General features: G+C 39.4%; 1 protein-coding gene across 9 annotated transcripts in view; it reads left to right on the top strand.

Moving 5' to 3' along the window:
* The window catches only part of APBB2 (amyloid beta precursor protein binding family B member 2), a 178963-nt gene that overhangs the window by 47050 nt on the left and 118387 nt on the right, over window positions 1-13526 (top strand). For all 9 annotated transcript variants that reach the window (XM_051789949.1, XM_051789951.1, XM_051789954.1 and 6 more), the window contains one exon: window positions 11079-11175. The gene's annotated coding sequence lies outside the window, so the exon portion shown is untranslated. The remainder of the gene's footprint in view (window positions 1-11078; window positions 11176-13526) is intronic.

Here is a 13526-nt window from a genome sequence, read left to right as displayed (position 1 = left end):
AAAAAAGATGCATCCCTGAGACTGTGTCTCTGTGATGAGGTGGCTGAGCCAGTCTAAGGCCAACTGCTGCTGAAAGGGACAGTTGGCTTAAAACAGCATAGATGTAAAACTGTACAGTTACTGTCACTCTGCTGACTGTGGAACAGCAAGTTTGACTTTTACTTTCTGCAGATGAAACTACATAAAATGATTCCTTAAGCTGAGGTAAGCATTGCCTGTTCATACTTGGAGCTTAACCTGTCAAGTCCAGGACCCTATATTCTTATTTAAGTACTGCCTGCGTGAAATTAAAGATTATTCCATTTTTTTATTCCATTATTCCATGTTTATGCATATTTCAAGTTTATACTGAGCTTAATTATAATATTGAATTTCACTATTGCTTTTGACCATGGGAGTAAGTTCATTTTAAACTGAGTTGGCTGGTCTTGCAGACATTTAAAATGTGTGACTGTGTCCATTCACACCATACTTATACATATGTATATACATGCACACACACATTTATCTCTGACAGAAGTCTTGCAGCTACTGGTTCTTCCTCAGCGACTGTGAACATAACCAGCTTCCTAGGTGGGTAAACTGGAAACAATGGGAATTCTTCCTGCCTTTTGTTACTTCAGCTGAAATTGTATATGCTTACTTCTCACAATGCTTCCTAGCAGCTTCTGGCACCATTTAGGATTTGAAGAGTCTGATAGAGAATTTTAATGATTTTGACTTTCAGGTGGTCCCATTTCAGCTGCCCACATTCAGCCATGGTTGGTGGTCAATCGCTGATGGGTAATTTTGTTCCTAGAGCTGTAACTCTGCACGTCAACTCTTTAAAAGTTCCAAGACCTCCTGTGAGGAAAAATACTTTTAAGCTAAAAAAGAGTTTTGAATTTTATTTTTCAGTTGTGGCACAGACCTCCAGTCTAGGCTCAGTGAAATTGGTGGCTAAATTCCCATTGATTTACTCAAGACATCCTCAAGACCTTTCTATCAGTATTCTGTCGGTATTCAGTTTGTTCTATCTATTGCATGCTTTGCTTCTTGTTGTTGAACACCTTTTTTTGATTTTTAATTTCATGATAATTCACATCTTTTGTCACAGTTTAGCCAGAGAGGATCAATTCACAGACAGCTCCAGAACTTCTGTCCAAACCAGCATTGCTCTTGTGCTTCTAGGCCTTATCAGTATTCATTTTGGAAGCTGTCAAGCCCTACTGTCTCTGTTGAAGAGGTTACATTTTTTTGCTGTACTGATTAACTTAACTGTTTTTAGTAACTTTGACCACTTGTAGCTACTACTGACCCTAGATTCCTGCAGTACCTCCAAGCAAAATACTAAACATAGCTGGCATTCTTGAATTGAGAGTGCTAGGACAAAGCATTGCAGTGGTATCCAGAACAATCTTATGTTTGGGGGAAAAAAAAACTTGCATGTCTTAAAATCAATTTGAGAGCACAGTGTTGAGAGATGAGATCCCTCTCACTGTGGTAATATATGTTGCCCCTTGGTTTCTTACTGATGGGGATCGTTCTGCATGAATTGGAAAAAATTCAATGAAATTCTGTGGAATTAAGGCCTTAGATAAAGCAAAGGTACGGCAGGAAGTTTTAATTCATAGCCAGAAATGACAGGGATGTAAGTGAGCTGGAGTGAGGATATGGTATTACAGTGAATTTTTTTGCTCCTTCTGGAGCACCTGGTAACAACTGCTTGAATTAGTTCTGTTCTGAAATGGTATTTCCTGTGTTTTAATGAAAGTGGTTTAGGAACGTACAGGATATTTTACTGAAGTCTTGGCAATATTGCAGCAACATCTTAGTTTCTGTAGTTTGACTTTTTGGTCTTGACATGAAGTGTAAATATAACCTCTTGGCTGTGCAATTAAGTATGTGTGATGTCCTGCAGGAAAATTTCTTTCCAATTCATGAGGAAATTCATTCAGAAACTTCTTAATTTAATGCAGACATAGCTGCCTCTTATGTATGTGTGTGAGCTTATTTAAAAAACAAAACCCAAACCCAAACACTTGCTAATAAAAATCTAGGTCTTAAAACCTCAGGAATGGAGACCTTGGAAAGAACATAAATGAACATATTTTGGGTAAAGCAATATAGATGTTGATTAGGCTGCAGTCTTACTGTTGTTCTTTTGTTAAAAAAACACTTTTAAAGTAATCGTTTTCTGAAAGAGCTTCATAATCAGGATTGGATTTTTTTTTATTTAATGAGTAATTGCCACATCAGCCTTTTGAGCATGTATTGTATTTCTTCGCTGTGTAATTATACATGAGTGGAAGTTATTACTGAGAAATGCCTTTTTGTTTTTTGGGTTTTTTTGAAAGTAGAATTGCTGAGTGCAGTCCTATAGCATGCATTTCTTTGGATGTGACGTTTTATCTGCAGTTGTTGGAAAGGATTTTTCAAATTAATTAAGAATATACTTGAATGTTACAGGATAGAATATGGCTAAACTTAGAGGAATAAACTTTTGAAGCCCAGAGGATGGTCAAGGAAAGCTTTGCATAATGTAAGATAAAGACGTAGTTCTGCAGTCAGTCATACTAAGAACAATGGGAAGTCACTGGTGCATGCAGGAAGCAAATGTATGATACAGGAGTTAGATCTCTGACATGTAAGTACCAAATTTCTTGTCATGTGACAACCATCCTTGGTGTTTTTCTCTAGGTAGTGGTTCTCTTGACTCTTCTGTAGACGATGGTTTTGTATCTTTTATCTTCCTAATTTCTCTTCCCTGGAAAGCATATTTTTTCCTGTCATTTCTGGAAGAGTTAATCATCATTTTCTCAGGAGAAACTGCAGGATCTCTTCTACCAGAGGCCTCAAGTTGGTTTAAAAAAAAATGATAGTAAAAATACTTAGATTAGACAAGAGATTTTAGCCTCATAGCAGCTTTTATGACACAGTAGGAAAATGTATGCATGTTTTTTGAAGATGATCAAAAAATTAATCTCATTCTTTTCATCAGGTAATTGCACCATTAATAGAATTGAGAAAATACTGCATAACACGAGAACTATAGTCTTTAGTAAAAAAAAAAATTTGATCTTAATATCTTTACTTCCTTAAGAGATCAACCCTAGATAGTGAGTCAGCTTGCCAGCAATGAAGATTAATAAAAGAATATGCTAAGGATTTTTTCTATTAACCACCAGCTGTTCTGACCAAGAAATATTTCAGCTACTTCCTGACCCTCTTTTGTTAAAAACAGACAAACAAAAAAACAAACAAGAAGGCCCCAGACCCCCAACAGTTGTTATATTTGAGGTGATGGAGATAGAACAGGTTTGATAGCTACTTCTCATAGTGGTTCTGCCTTAATACTGCTAAGCACATATGTGATGGTCTGTTCCAAACCTGTCGTAGGCTTGCATAAGATCCTTTAGTGTGGACAAAAAATACCCTGTAATATTTTTTTAACTTCATCCCACCCCAAACCAGAGTGGCAGAGGGGCTTGTAAGGTAGAGAAGATGATCCCTTTTTACAGGTAAGCACCTGTAGGGCAGGTAGTTTTGAATATATTGCCCTGGTGTGCAGAATGAGTATGATTTCTGTTAGTACATGTTGAAGTTAAAGATTCTTCATTGTCTTTGAGCTGGCTCTGAAGCCAAAATTATGAGCGCTTGTAACACCATCATTGAAAATGATTATGACTAAAACTGGAGAGAGACTTGAGCCTGTATTTTTTTCAGTTCAGTCATTTTAAGCATGCAGTCTGAGAGTCTTCCTGGGCATTACTGAATGCAATTTGGTCTCTTGCTGGATAAGTTTTCCTATGTAGATTTTCCTATGTATATGAAAATCATGCAAAAGAAATAGTATGCAACAACTCAGATGTGAGACAAAGACACCTTTCTTATGGCACATTAAATCTGCAGTGTGAGTGGATGCCCAAGCTAAGGCAAAAGCTGCATGAAAGCCAAGCGTGCTGGCAGAGTGGCTGGCGAAGCAGGATGCTGAAAGCAGAGTGCCAGAGAAGCCAAGTTGGCATTGCCGAGTGCCTTGTCCTGGGAGTTGTTTAGCTCCGTGCCTTGCCCTGGCGTGGTGGGTACCAGTGGTGCTCTAAGGTGGAGCGCCTTGTGGTGTGCAGCATAAGCTGTGGAAAGTACTGGAGAATGTCAAGAGGGGTTGTGGAGGATTATACGGTGATAACAGTATTCAGAATAGGAATGAATAACTTAAATGAGTTATTGGGAGAATTTTTATCTAAGTGATAATGCCTTTTTAAAAAGGAGATGACTTGCAAATTCAGGTTTTCCTTCAGTTTTGCAGTGTATCTGCGTTCATTCAGGCAAGGTTACAAGCTAAGGCTGAGCGTGGCTCCATTTTAATTTATCCTGTTTTAGCTAATGCTTTGTGAAGTTATTGTCTTGATAATGGAAAAGACATATCTTGGGAAGTGTGAACAATGGACTACCTTTTTGGGAAAATTGTCTCTGGTTTGTGGAGCTATTGAGTTGAGCAGATGCTGTAATATTTTAACATCATCTTGTGAGAGGTGTATTGCATTTGTGTTTGTGTCCCTATTTCTTCTGCAACTACTTGTCCTGGTTTGCTGGGTTTGACTTGTTAATGTATGTGCAGAACTGGAGGTGGAAAGGGAGTAACTAAAGAGCATGCTTGTGCCCTGGAGGAGGAAGGATGACTTAAGCTAAAATGCTGCCTCCATATCCCATGGGTATGATATGTGGTAGAGTGACTGGATCTCCTGCATTATTCATTGCCACTGGCTTCTGCTGTGAGGTGGGTGTTTATCACATGAATAGTTGTGCTGTGGGTTGCTGCAGAAAAGGTGTGTGTGACCTGAATGCTCATCACCCACAGGTCTCTAAGTGACAGAAAAAACCTGGTCTAAAGTATGGTATGTCTGCTAAAAAGTCAAATCATTTGAAGATGTTTTTCTCTCCAGGCAGCTTGTGGAGGAGCATCTTTAGTTGCTTCTAACCCTCATGGTTGGTCTCTGTCATATGTATGAGCTTTTAATTCCTTCCTTAAAAGACTATGCCTGTGTGAAAGTAAACTTTATTCCTAAAATATATTTGGAAAATTGTTCAGCTAACCTTGTTGTACCCCATTGTGCTAAAAATAACATTTTTGATAGAAATTCCAGGCTGCTTTCTTTTCAAATATTGATTCAAATTTCTTTGTTTCCACTTTTAAATTTTTTACAATTCTTTTTAATTCAGCTCCTTGAGTGTTTTCAAAGCACACTTGTTTTACTGCTGATGTGCTAATAGCAAATTGTGCATTGGGCTTTTGCAAGCTCCAAAGTTTGGGGCAGGAGGGATGAGCAAACAGAAAATATGACTTGGTTGCCATCCGCTGGGGGGAAGCCATGCTGCAGGGGTACTCAGACTGTGCCTGAAGAATTGCTGTTGAGCGATAACCCCATGTTGATTGTGCTGTGCTTTTGGCATTGTAACCTGGAGACTGTCAGCCTCAGGCCAGATGTTTGCTCAGACAGTTTTGTAATAGCAGCAACTTATCTGTTGAGAGTCACTATAGCAGTGATAATGAAAGCTGCAGAGGGGGCATAGACTTAGGGACAGAAGGGGGGGGACACAAGGCTTCATCATGCTGCTGGGAGGGTGGCCAGTACACTGCAAACTGCCTGCTCTGAAGTGTGGGAGCTGAATTCTGGATGCTTCTAAGCTCTGTCCCTCTTCCGTTGGCTTTTACACATTGGGTGTATGTGTGCTGAGACCTAGAACCAGAACAGCAGCTGTCTTTCTGGAACAGCTCCTTGCCACAGCCATCTGGTTCACCTGGATTACTCACCAGTGGAAATACCAACTCCCTCAGGCTGTAAGGGTAGGGTACTTCCATAAAGGTTTTTACTGGTAGGATGGTCTGATTTCTGTGTAACCATAGCAGCAGAACACAAATCAAAGTGGGCTTTTTGGGGTGCACATTCTGACAGGACCATGTGAGCTGAAGGCAGTGCTGTGCACTGGGAGATGTCAGCCTTTCAGAGGCTGAAGAGGGTGACACTGCTTCAGTGTCACCCAGTGCTTTGGCTTCCTCTGATTTGGTGTCTGTGCAGCACAGTTTGGCAAACAGTAAGACTTGAGAAAAGCAGTGAGTCATGCAGCCAAAGGACCAAAATAACACCGTGGTGTTTGAGAACAGTCACTGGCAATGTGGAGGTCTGCAGTGTTTTGAGTGCAGTGGTGAGGAGGATTGGCTAAAATGAAAATATAGTTTTGGTCCAGAGTGGCATGAAAGTTTCTTAGCCCCATTCCCATGTGCCTGCTTCTGTTCAAAACTTTAAAGGAAGAACAAAATCTATCTTTCAATATCCAGTTTGGATATTTTTAATAAAAAGGATCTCTAAAATGAAGGGGACAGACTTTAGTATCCTTCGTAAATATTGAGATTTTCCTTCCTTGCTGTCTATTCTGCGGTAATCCCCTGGTCAGTCTCCATCGTGGGGAGGCAAAAGACCCATGTTCATGTTTCTTGTTGGCCCAGGAGGACCAGAGGCCTCCACCTATCCTTTCCAGGAAGGTATCCAGAATATGCTTTTTAACCTGGAAGGGGAAGAGTGGGACCCCTCCTGCAAGTAGTGGTAAACCAAATCTCTTCAGTTTTATTACACTTCTTAGAGTTCATAAATAAAACAGTGCCATGTGCATTTCAGTGTTTTAGCCACTAATTGTGAAAGAAAGCTTCTTCCTGACCTTCAAAAATTTGGGAAGGTAAAACCATTTAAGCGATGCAATTTTCCTTTTGGCCCTCTAGGGCAGTAAGCGAATTAATGTGTTAGGTGCTTCCTTCTGTGGATTGAGCAGAAACTGCTGCCAAGGAAGGTGAGATGCAGAGAAAGGTAGATGCTAAAAGCATCAGGGAGTTCTTGAGGTGTGACAGCGACCTTCTCCTCCACCCCATCTTTGATGAGAGTCCTCCACGTCTGTCAGGTTGAAGTGCAATTTGTTAATACACTTGGCAGATTTTTCTTTAATTATTATTATTTAAAAAAACCCATAATTTTTTTTGTCATTGTTGGTTTGGTTTGGTTTGTTGGTTTTTTGGCTTTTGTGATTTTTAAAAGCTATTTCCAGACTAAGGCCCTTAGAAACCTCAGAACAAAATGAAACTCTCCTCTCCTTTCAGAAACAGACCCCAGCAGCCTGGATTCTCGGGACTGTTGCATGAGGCTTACTGGGAGGCTGTCTGATGGACTTGAGTTAGAAACTGGTAATGTACTTTCTAGAAGGAAAGAGAAAAAATTATCCCTAAAATAGATGACCACACTGTACTTATTAATTATTGATGTTATGCTGGATAACTTCTTTCTTCTATTATGAAATTGGAGGAAGAGGTGAAATTTTAATGGAGGAGTAGGTAGGATCCAGGGATTCTTATTTAAGAGACATTTTAAGGCAGACCCTGCCAGTCTGATAATGTCAATGCAGCATGTCTGTGTGTGTGCGTTAGAGGAAGCTGCAGTGTGAAAACTCACCAGTGTCATACTGCTATCAGTTCTCATCTCTATATGATGAGTAATGTAGATGTGTAATATCCTCAGCCTTACACATAAATTTGTAACTGTGCTTCCATTCTAAAATCACAGGAATTGGGAAATCTGTAGTTATTTTTCCAGGAGCAACTGGACTCTTACTGACTTGAATGTTGCTGCTTTTACACCCTTTCACCGTGCTCAACACAGACAGATTTGCAATCTGAAAGCAATGTATAGACATCACTGTAAAGAACACAGAAATGCTCCAGAGTGATAGAATTCTTAAAATTTGTATTCAAATAGATTGGTTTGTTTTCCTATAAAACAAGTATTCAAGGTGAAGAAGTGGAAAACTATCTGTTGCTCTCCCTGGAGAGATGTGCCACCTCTAAGCCAGCCTGGCTGCTCTTTCCTGCAGCCCATCTGAGAAGCGGTTGCCCAATGGGAAAGGGGGGAAGAGCTGGTGAATATTTTTGGGGTTTGTGTCAGTTTTTAAGTGGATTTAAATCAGAGTATCTCAGTTTAAGTCAACAGAAGCATCTGAGAATCTTGCTGGTGCAAGACTTTTTCTTATTTAAAGACAAGAACAAAAATGCAATGTCATTGCTGAGCAACCCACCTATATAGTGTGTGTGCTTCAGGAAAAAGAGTTATTGAAGTATAAAACCTATTTTAGTACTGAATTACTTCAGCTGAAATTCGGTGATTAGGAACCTGTCTCTTTCATATTTAGTCTAAATTTTAAAGTTCCTTACCAAGAGCAAGGTGGTTGGACAGGAGAGCAATCAAACCAGCTAACCTTCTTAGCTGTTGTCAGGAAGCCACAGGCTACCAGCAGAGGGGGGAAAAAGCTGCAGTGATTCCTAACTTGGTAAATTCCTGCTAAACTTCAAGAAGGTAGATTTGGTCTGAGTTCAGATGTAACAAATCTGCAAGGAGTCTCTCTTGGGTAGAGTCTGTTTTGGGAGATATACAAAAGTATGTTTTGTTCTAGCATCTTATAAGTTGGGAATAACTCCCAGTTTTTTTCTTTGCTTACTGGTGTTTGGTTTTATTATTGTAAGTGAAATTCTGTAATGTACTCAAGATCAGATTGCACACAGGCACCTGTGAGATGACTTGTTTCTAAAGCTAGCTGAGAACTGAATTGCAGATCTGTGTCCCACAGAAATCCAAGTACCCAGAAATATCTAATCTCACTTCAAGGATATGTAGCTATAGCCCCATTTTTGCAAAAGGAGGAAATAGGGACTACTTAGTTTTTTAAACTTGCACCTGTTATTACCTCAACCAGCCAGTTGTTTATTTTATTAATGGTAACAGTATGTTCCTACTGTGTCATCTGTGGGCGTTGCATTTGCTGATTCCTTCTCTAAGAAGGGTATCGATGCCTGCATGATATCTGCCTTCCAATTTACGGCTTTTAATAAAGTCCTAAATGAATTATTCCGGCTTGCATAGGCCTGGGAGACTGAGCTGGCTACTTTGTTGGTTGTCTGAGCTTTTCTTGAAATATGAAGATTTATAAACAGGAAGAAAAAAAATTTCTCTCTTTGTTCTGAAGTTGTTTTTAAGTCTGCCGATTTTCAAGGCAGGCAACATGGTAAAAATGTGGGTGGAGAAGTGGACATTTTCAGCACCATGCAGATGAAGGGAAAGACAGGGTGGGGGATTCTCAACTGGGAAATAGAAAATGTTGGGTGTGTGGCAGCACAGTTTCAGGAATTTGTGCCATTAGTGTTAATATCACTTTTGGTCAGAGGTCAGATTTCTGTTGTTGAAACTTTGTTTTGCAATTTTCTGTTTGCTGTTTTGTTGAAGAGGCTGTTTTTCCAACCTTTGAGACCTTTACTTTGTATTTCAGGTTTTCCTCTGATCTCAGAACTGATGGCTGACCCTGTCTTAGTTTGGATCATAAAACTGTTTTCTTTCAGATGTAAAAAGCTTTTTGAGTTGTTGCCTAATTTTTTTATTGAATTGATTACTGTTTCTGTTTCAGTTACTCTAGGCTTGATTTAGAACAAATTACATTTTATATATAGAATGAAAAGGATTAATTATAAAAATGGCTATGCCAACACAGACAGATGCATCTGTTTGATTATGTTGGGAAGAAACCCCTTAAAATTATTTGGAGTGCTAACATGTATGTTCAGTCTGTAGAGAAGTTTCAGGTCTCAGCATTTAACCCAGAAAGTTTTGTTTATTTGAAACCCATGAATCGCAAGCATCAGGAACTTGCTAGTTGCTTGGCTTTCCTGGTATGAAGATGTTAACAACATGTTTTCTTTCTCTTCTCCTTTTTTTTCCTCTCTCTTGAATACTGAAATCTGATAATCTGATACAAAAATCCACAAATATGCCTGCTAAATTAAGTTAGAATATTAGTTTAGTGAACATTGGTCTGTTTTCTTCCTACCTCCTTGAATACCTTTTTTTTTAAAGTGCAATTTTATTATTAATAATAAAGTGAGTATATTTTCTTGATTTCTTAAATATTTTAAAATTACTTTTCATCTGGCTTATAAAAAGGTCTAATTTCAAGTTTACAAATGACAAATATGTTTTTTAGCAAGAATGTTTTTAGCTCTCTTCATCTGTCTCAATACTTTCTAGGATTTATAGTTCTTGGATTTCTGTTAGAACAAAGGAATAAATCTCTGTTTAAAATGGAATCTAATTTGACTTGATTTAGTCAGGCTTTTGCTTTAACAAAATAAAAAAAAATATTATTGAAGCTCTACAGCAGATGAGATTTGTATCTTTGGTCTTTCATAGTTATTTTCTCCATATGGGGGAACAAATATAAAGTTGAATAATACCCTGAATCCTAGAGCGCAGTTTGACTGACAGACCTGGTGCGGCTGATGGAGCGTTTTTTGATGGGGGTATAACAGTGTTTGTGTCACTATGTGGCGACAATCCAAATATATTTCTCAGTACCAAATGCCATAGCATTAATGTTATCATTTGCCAGGGGTGGAGTAACTGTGGTGCAGCATACAGACCTTGTAAAAATAAATTATACAGTTGATGTCTACTGAGCACAAGCATAATTGAAAACATGATTTTTTATGAACATACTGTTTACTGAGCACATTTTACTGCTCTTTCCTAACTCGGGGTTCATCTCTATCATCTAAGTTAATTTTCTTTGTGATATTCAGTGTTTGTGCATGGGGAAAACTGCAGGTCTGTTTTGCAGTGCGGAGGGAGAGAGAATTTAAAGCGTGCTTTGCAGCATGTTTTAACATGCCCAAGCTGCCATAGTCCAGCAGCAGTTCATGACACCTGCCTGGTTTGGGAAGATCCCTGCACTGTGATACACAGATCCGTCTGTTCTGCTTTTGCTTCTCCTCTGTGCCCATTGTTGAATGCAGATGGTTTTAAGGATGTAAACTGAAGGTGGCTGCTCGGGTTACTCAGTCTGTGCTCATCTGATTCCCAGCCTCCCATTGCTTTGCATCTCCCACTGCCACAGAGGATGGCTGTGCAGGTTTCTTCTGGTAACCTGCACCTTTGCAAGCTCAGTAGTTTTCATTGTTCTCTTCCTGACTCTTCATAAATGAAAACTTTAGTATGTGACTTGGTTTTGTTTTGCAGCTTGCCTGATTTCTGCAGCGACCTGAAGGAGAGCTGGTGCCCAGGACTCTAGAACTTGGTGCTTTAGTACAGGCTTTCCACCAACAAGCTGGAAAGAGTAAGTAACCTGTTCCATTTCTGGGGATCCTGTGGGGTGGGAGGACTCTTTCTGAACTTTCATGTACTATGTCTTAAACACTAAATTTTCTAGGTTTCTCCCAGCACAGAGACTGGAGGTGCCTGTATTTCTGTGCAGTATTTACATTGTTTATCATGATGTTAATGAACAAAACTGGTCCAGTTCTTGTAGTACTCCAGCAAGAGTTCATGCTTTATCCGTTTCTGCAGTTTATCTGTTCTGTGACTTGCTGTGCACCTCACGTGGGAAAAGGCTGTACACATTCATAGTAGTGCTGCTCCTGTATGGTGTCAGTAATGCTATCTGTTAATGGGGACACCTGTGTTGGATATCAGTGTCCTGTGCAGTTCAAGAAGTGCAATCTCCTGTGACATATCCAGATGGTTCTGTGGGGGTCTCAGGGTTGGAGTGAGGCCCACAGCAGCAGTACTTTGTGACTCCAGCTGAGGCTGTCTATGTGGAGGGATTACCTGGTGGCACGCTCACCACCAGCTTCTGCTGCTATGGCTATCCCTTCCTTCTCACGTGACTTTGCAGGCTGGGGATGTACTTACCAGTACGTGGCAAGCCACAGGGTTTCTCATCTTCAGAAATAAGATATGCAAGAAGTCTGGAATTGTCTAGTCATAAAGAAAGTGCTGTTAGCTGGAAGTCTTGGGCTAAGCATGTCTGTAGGTTTGTCTGTGCCATACAAGTAGTCATATTGGCAGAGCTCTGCAAAAAACCTGCACTGTTTGCTGACAGAAGCAGTAAGTTTTTCCATCAGGATTTCCTTTCTACCCTCCTGAAATGCAGCAGCACTCTTCTGGGCTTTTGCTGATGTGATCCTTACCAAGGGTGTTATGTTGTACGGTTCTAATTTGTGGAGGTGAGCTGGCAGAGCTTTCAGTTGCATGTGAGCCTTGTAGCTACTGAGAAATCTTATGCATGTCTTGAGTTCTTGCTTTACTTGTGGGGTGCACAGCTGCAAACTCTCATCCTGTGAGTTTCCACTTCAGCTGGTTAGCTAAAATATAGAGAGAAGACAAATGCCAGTATCTAGACACAGATTTAGAAAATGATCTTTCATGCTTCATATTACTTTTTGCAGAGAATTCCTTATTTAGAAAGAACTTTTCATCCTGAAGAATTTCAGAAGTTTTAGGGTTTGGGGTTTTTTTTGTTAATTTTGTTTTTTCCTCCCTAAATAAAGCTACACTCCAATGAGATATTTATTGTTAAAGCAGTCTTTGCACAAAGGGAATGATGAGACTCTAGCCAGCCTGGGCTAGTTTTGTGTTGGTGTGCAGTTGTTTTAGCCAGTGCAGTAAAGATGGCTCTTATGGAAAGGCTCAGGGTTAATCTTGGTCTTCATGCTTTTTGTGTATGTTAATCAAGCAGGTTTAGTGGTCCGTAATACACACGAGGCTTGGGCTAATGATGCAACTTCTTTTTTCAGGTTGTTTTGATTTAGTCTCTATACCTACTTGACAGAGCCTCAATTATTACGTGGGAATCAAGCAGTATTCTTCTAAAACATAGGGTTGTCATGCAGATTATTAATCAGCACAGGCTATCAGAAAGTTCCTGTTATGTTATCATCACTTAAAATCACAGAATTATAGAATGATTAGAACTAGAAAGAATAGCTGCTTGTTTGTGAAAGATGTTATTTATAAAATCAGGCTAAGTTTTGATGCTTGATTTTATTAACAATATGTAGTGAAGGAAACCCTGGGGGAACTTCTCTGGTTGCAGCAGGTGAATGGAATAGCCTCTGCTTCTGCTCCCAGTGCTGTGATTATTTGTCATCACTTTTGCCACTGGTAACAGCAGCAGCAGGTGTAGTACTGGGTAGTGTAGCTAAATGATACTTAAATAAATAAATAAATTTCTTGCTATATTGATAGCAGTTGTTCTTGCAAGCCAAGGACACAGCTCTTGCCTTGAGGAGGAGAGGGTGTTGTGGAGAGGAGAGATCTAAAAAGAAATAATTGAATTGTAGCTGGTTGATTGTCTTCAGGTGGTATTTTATTGTCCCCCTACTCATCTTACTTGTCAAAAAATGGAGAAAGGCACCATGAGGTAGAAATTAACAGCGTTTTAGAAAATGTTAAATAAATTGCTTTTTTTAATGGAGCATTGCAATATTTAATGTGATTATTCATGGCTCGTGATTAGGAAGCATCAGCAGCAACATGAAACTATTCTGATTATTCTGACAGATGTTTAATACTAAAAAAAATATGGTTTTTTTCTAAGAATAAATTCTTCCATCAAGAAAGATAGAACTCTTATGTGATAACTGCACATAATGAACCCTATCTTGGCTGCATCCTAAAAGGCTGACC

This window comes from Manacus candei, unplaced genomic scaffold (assembly GCF_025592945.1).
Source record: "Manacus candei isolate 608988 ecotype Guabito, Panama unplaced genomic scaffold, ASM2559294v1 h1tg000028l, whole genome shotgun sequence".
In the NCBI taxonomy this organism is placed as follows: Eukaryota; Metazoa; Chordata; class Aves; order Passeriformes; family Pipridae; genus Manacus; species Manacus candei.
This window is presented reverse-complemented; position numbering and strand designations above follow the sequence as displayed.